The sequence below is a fragment of the Heloderma suspectum genome, chromosome 6 (assembly GCF_057233095.1).
Source record: "Heloderma suspectum isolate Gila_16-S chromosome 6, 16-S_ref, whole genome shotgun sequence".
Classification (NCBI taxonomy): domain Eukaryota; kingdom Metazoa; phylum Chordata; class Lepidosauria; order Squamata; family Helodermatidae; genus Heloderma; species Heloderma suspectum.
This window is the reverse complement of record NC_139463.1, coordinates 66,861,765-66,867,764: the sequence shown is the minus strand read 5'-3', so window position 1 is coordinate 66,867,764 and position 6,000 is coordinate 66,861,765.

Below are 6,000 nucleotides of genomic sequence, written 5' to 3'. Positions count from 1 at the left end.
CATGAACAATTAAGCGAAGAAACACTACCAGTCCCCAGCAGAGTGTATTACTCCTGCCCATGATCTCACTAGGGCTCATCTCTGTTTTCAGTACCAAGGTTCAGCTCTGGCATAAGTGAAGTAATAACGAAAACAGTGCCTCTGAGTATGTGCAAAGTATTTTGCTCTTACCATTTATTGGTGGCCCTACACTTCTACATTGGGAGTGGAAAGATTTCAAGTCAGCATGTGTCACTTCAGAGATACTTAGAGCAGCCTTCTCTAGCTGCTCTCCAGATGTTTTGGTGCTGGCTGGGGATGGTGGGAGTAGTAGCCCAAAATATCTAGAGGGCATCAAGCTGGGGAAGGCTGTGACTAGAACTCTGGCTCCAATCATTACAAACATTTGTTTACCTGGCCTCTCTGTCTGGAGGTGGCGTAGATGCCATACCTGAGAGTCTTACTCAGGCAGTTTCCCATGTGGTCCTGAACAGGCTTGCTGCTATATTTTAAAATATCCATATCCCCAGAAGCATGATATATATGAGGGGTGTTTTACATGATTCTGCAAAGAACACCTCAGCCACATTTTGTTCCTTTCTGCAGTCCTGAAATGCTTGACAGTCCTCTTTGAGTCCCCTCAGAGGATGAGATACACATAAAAAAATGTTGGGTTGTTGTTGAAAACTAAGCTTTGTCGGTTTCAATTGCCAGATCAGCTCTCTCATGCTTGAGTGGTACTGTAGCCTCTCAAGATAAAAATTATTCCTTTTTTAAAGCTACATATCTCAAACAGTGAAGTCATTTGCAGAGGCAGGAATAATTATGTTGTTCGTCACTAGAGATGTCACAGACGTTAACCCATAGCCATCAGCCAATACAGAAATATTAACAATAATAGTTAATGCACCACAGCTTACATACAAAAACTGCCCCAACAGAGGCAAGAAAACAAACCTTTTCCTTGAGGGAAAATATTGCGCTGGGAACATGTGATTTCTTTGAAACAGAAACACAGATGTCTGGATGCCTCACAGCCGCCAAATTGTAGAGTCTAGGAAGTCCCTTAGTTTTTGTTTGTTGGTTTCTGTAATATTTTCTTTTGAGGGTGTGGCAGGGTTTATATTATGGGGCATTAGACAAGATGACCCCCTCCTCCTCTGCAATACAGAAGTGGGACAGCGGGAGAGAGCTGTTGTTCCTTGCTCTGTCCAGGGCTGGGGACAAGAGTAGGCATGGTTGGGCACCCGCCAAGGGCCCGCACCACAGCAGGAGCCCACCGAGAAGAGCCCTTGGACTTGCTCCTCCTCTTCACCAGGATTGGGTTCAGAGGAGGGCAACAAAGATGATCAGGGGACTGGAAACAAAGCCCTATGAAGAGAGACTGATAGAACTGGGCCTGTTTAGCCTTGAGAAGAGAAGACTGAGGGGAGATAGGATAGCATTCTTCAAGGACTTGAAAGGCTGTCACAGAGAGGAAGGCCAGGATCTCTTCTCCATCATCTCAGAGTGCAGGACACGGAATAATGGGCTCAAGTTCCAGGAAGCCAGATTCCAGCTGAACATCAGGAAAAACTTCCTGACTGTTAGAGCAATACGACAGTGGAACAAATGACCTAGGGAGGCAGTGGGCTCTCCCACACTGGAGGCATTGAAGATGAGGCTGGACAGCCATCTGTCAGGGATGCTCTGACTGGGATTCCTGCATTGAGCAGAGGGGTGGACTCGCTGGTCTTGTAGCCCCTTACAACCCTACTATTCTAGGATTCTACCTGCCTTGTTCGCCTGCCTCTCACTCTGACCCAGACAATGGTGGTGGTGAGAAAGAGGAACAGTATGTACCACGGCCTACTTGCTCTCTGGCTTTCTACCTGTCAAGCAGGCAAGTGGCAGAGAGGATGAGGAGCAAGAGCAGCTCGTGACCATGGTGGCAGGAAGGTACTCACTGAGGCAGGGGACCCACTGAGGGTGTCTTGTCCAAGGGCCCTCGAAAAGCTGCAGCCCTTAAATTTCCCAGGCATCCCTGGGTGATTATGCATCTTTTCAGTCCCTTCCAGCAAGTCCGTGGTAATTCCTTGCCAGCTTCTGCAGGTCATCTTCTGCCTACCTCATAGCTGGAAAATTCGGAGTGCAAATATCCATCAGCAGTCTCATATATTTGCTGGGGAGGGAGATGCTAAAAAGGTGTTTGGATTGGCAGTCTGTCATTGGCTTGCTGGAGGAAACATTCCCGAGCAAGCCCTCCGCTGCTCCCCCAAGGATGCTTCAAAGAAAAAGATGCGTATTGAAAGCACTTTGCAGACTGAAAACGTTCTACAGAAATGATTACCAAACGGCCAAATTCTACAGAAATGATTACCACTTGGAACATCCAGAGAGCACAGCACAGAATGGAACAGTGGCCTTCTCTGAAAACCACAACCAGTAGAATGAAAAGGAGGGTGGATTGCTGTGAGGTACAGAGTCACCTTCCTTTCTGTTCCAAAAGCAGTTCCCGTGAATCCTGTGTGTTCTAACAATGCTATGCAGGAAGCAATATTCAGAGTAGTTGTCTCTGCTTCAGCGCTCAAGCCAGCCGCTTGGGAGTTTCCTGCACTTTCACTTTCAGTAGTAGCTGAGAGACTCCAGTAGCCACTTCCGAGAATACAGCACGCATTCGGCGGAGCAGAAGTTGCGTAGCGTTTGTTCCTGCCAACTGTATCCATTTACACTCGGGAGAGGTCTGCAGGGGTGTTTTAGAGTTGTGTTGTCAAGTCTTTCCTCCATTCCTAACTAGGTAAACTGCAATTCATTAATTTAGCTGCAGTTTAGAAACGAGTGTTCATGGTGGTGCCATAAGGGCAGAACTTAAGTGGCAGAAGTTCAGGGCCTCACCTCAGCAAAAAGGGCAGGAGGGACCCCCAAACAGCAGGGCTGGCTTACCAGAGTTTGAAGGAAGTGAAATAATATATGCTACCATTCAAGGGAGCAGGGGCGTGAGATATTAAGGGTGCAGTCCTATGCATGTTTAGACAAAAAAGTCCTACAACCCCTAGCATTCCCCGGCCAGTCCAGAGTCTAAAATTACCTAACTGCACCGCTGAGTGTATGTTAGCTACAGCTCTTTTTTTTTTTGAAAGGTCACAAATCTTCCCCCCTTGGGTGTGCAGAATTGTCCTCTGAAGTTTTCATTGAGCTTCACAGTAATACAGTGGGAGCAACTGGCATCTCTACACCAGCCTAAAATCCTGCATTTAAAATAGGGCTTTCCGCTTCTGTTTTAAATGCAGGATCACAGCAGGCTCCTTCACACGGAGCTTTTATCCTGTGATTGAGATTGCTCCTTCACGGAAATTTGCAGGCTGTTTACATGACGTAGTGATCATCCCAGCCATCTCCTGCACTAAATGCCCTTTGTTCCGTTTTTAAATAGATCGCAGATCATGAGCTATCAAATTACCCCGTTGTGTTCCCCTTCAGTTCCCTCCATCAAAAGAGTTAAAGCAGCAAGAAGAGGAGTGAGATCAATGAAAGATAATGGAAGACTCAGCTATGGGGGAGAAGGAGGGGGGAAGGGGAGGGGGGAAAGGACGCGCATGTAAAGGGAGTCAGTTGTGATCCTGCATTTAAAACGGAAGCAGAAAGCCCTGTTCTAAATGCAGGATTTTAGGCTGGTGTAGAAATGCCCAACGACTCCCTTTTTCACGTGCTTCTTTCTCCCCCGCCCCTTCCCCCTCCTCCCTGTATCTGAATCTTCTGTTATCTTTCATTGATCTTGCTCCTCTTCTTGCTGCTTTTCCTCTTTTCACAGAGGAAACTGAAGCAGAACACAACAGGGTAATTTGATAGCTCATGATCTGTGATCTATTTAAAAACAGAACAAAGGAAATTTAGTGCAGGAGACACCTTGAATGATTACGGCCTCATGTAAAGAGCCTGCAAACGTCCGTCCGTGAAGGAGCAATCTCAATCGCAGGATAAAAGCTCAGTGTGAAGGAGGTGGAGAGGGATTATCCTTTCACCAACACTTTCCTTCCAGCTGTGTGGTACAAAGCAGTCTGCTGGTCTCCACAAGCATGTACTTTGATCTGCTCTCTTGGCTTCCTTCTGCTTCAGCTCTTTGCTTTCATATGATCCAAAATTTCTTCCCTTCTCACTTGCCAACTTTTCAGGCACATTTTTAAACATCTTTTTATTTAACAGGTAAATAATAAAGTCATATGCTTCCACTTACCCCCAACATTGTTCTGAAAGTAATCCAAGCAATTTTCCCCCTTATGAATAAGCTAGATATTCTAAAGTTCTGCTGCAGAAATGTTATCTGTTTTTGTATAATATATTATTACACACTAGCCAAGAATGTACAAAACACATACTGGCTGGGGTTTGCTGGGAAGTGTAGTCCAACACCTCTGGACGGCACCAGGTTGCAGAAGTTGGCAAGCATCACCGAGTACAACCCAACAAGGTGGGGAAACCAAGGAAAAGAAGCATGTATTGCACTGATTGTTCTAAGAGAAAACAAAACAACAAGAGCTAAATGCATTTTGTTACACAGATTCTAATTTTTACACAAGGATATGGATATGTTTACATGATTTGTCCTTGAAAACACCATTATTGGAGGAGGCAGGGATGGGGAGAAAAATCTGCTACTGGCAATCACAAAGACCAGCAGCAGGTCTTAGTTTTACTGGCATTCACAACCACGGCCAGCGACCCCTGGGGCATGCTGGGGGTTGTAGGGCTTTCTTTCTGTCTAAACATGTATAGGATTGCACCCTTAACTACATACGCCACCTACCTAGCCGGGGAGAGAAACCCCTGGGGTTTCTGCAGGGTCTGTAGTCCCCTTTAACTCCCATCTTCTGGGGTCCTTCCTAAGGACTAAAGCTCAGTGGTAGATCACAAGCACTGCTTTGAGAAGATCCCCCAGGTTCAATCCCTGGAACCTCTATTAATAAGATCAGGTAGCAAGTGATGTGGAAGACCTCAGCTTGAGCTCCTGAACAGCCACTCACTGCCAGACAGAGTTGACAATACTGATCTAGATGGACCCATCTGACCTAGTTTAAGGCAGCTTCTTATAAGATAATGTACAGGTCTGGAAGAAGAGGCTGTCTAGTGGTCCTTCCTTCCTTCCTTCAATAAATATGGCCTGTTCAATTAAGAAATGGGAAGCTGAAAGTACACATCCCGTAATATACAAGCCACAAACCCCTATATTCTCATTCAGTGGGCAAGATGTAAATTCAGTCCTACCTTGGAGAGTCTTTGGGTTTTGGAGATTCTGGTATTTAATCATGGACAAAAAGTGCAATCCAGTTCAGCAAAAGCATATTTGTAGAGTCTTTGGAGCTGCTCCTAGAAACTGGGCTTTGGGGTCCTGGCATGACTTATGCCTGTATTTCTCAGCAACATGAAAACAGGAAGGGCCACTTTATGCCTATGCTTATATTTAATTTTTAAGAGAAGTTTATAGTTATATTAAGGGAACAAATGCAAAGGGCAGATAACAAGAAATGACCTTGCACTTGGACAGAGACACATCTGCCCAACTAGTTGTGGGAACACCAAGGACAACATTCACAGACACTAGCCGGATTTACATAGAATAAACTAGGATTCTGGAGATCCCTGGCTTATAGTGAATGACCTGTGTGCTCATGCCCACAGCCCATTTGTTCCCACTTTGCTCTTCCCCACTAGTGCAGCCACTAAACAAATGAGGAAGGTTTTGTTTAATATGTTGTCTGTAGCAGGGAGCCTGGTTTGTCACTCCCAGATAAGCTATGATTCGTAACACAAGATCAAACCCTGGTTTGTGATCCTGCCTTGTAAAGGGCATGAGAAGCCAAGATTCCCAGTTTGGAGGACACACTAAACAATCCCTTCCTGTTTTGTTCAACCAGTGATAAGCTAGAATCCTGGGCCATGTTTCCGCAACAATGGAAGGAGAAGCTAATGGAGGAGTACCGGATTTTTTAAAAAAGGAAGCAGCTTTGCTGTGATTTGGTCCACACACGGCTCCACGAGGGAGTG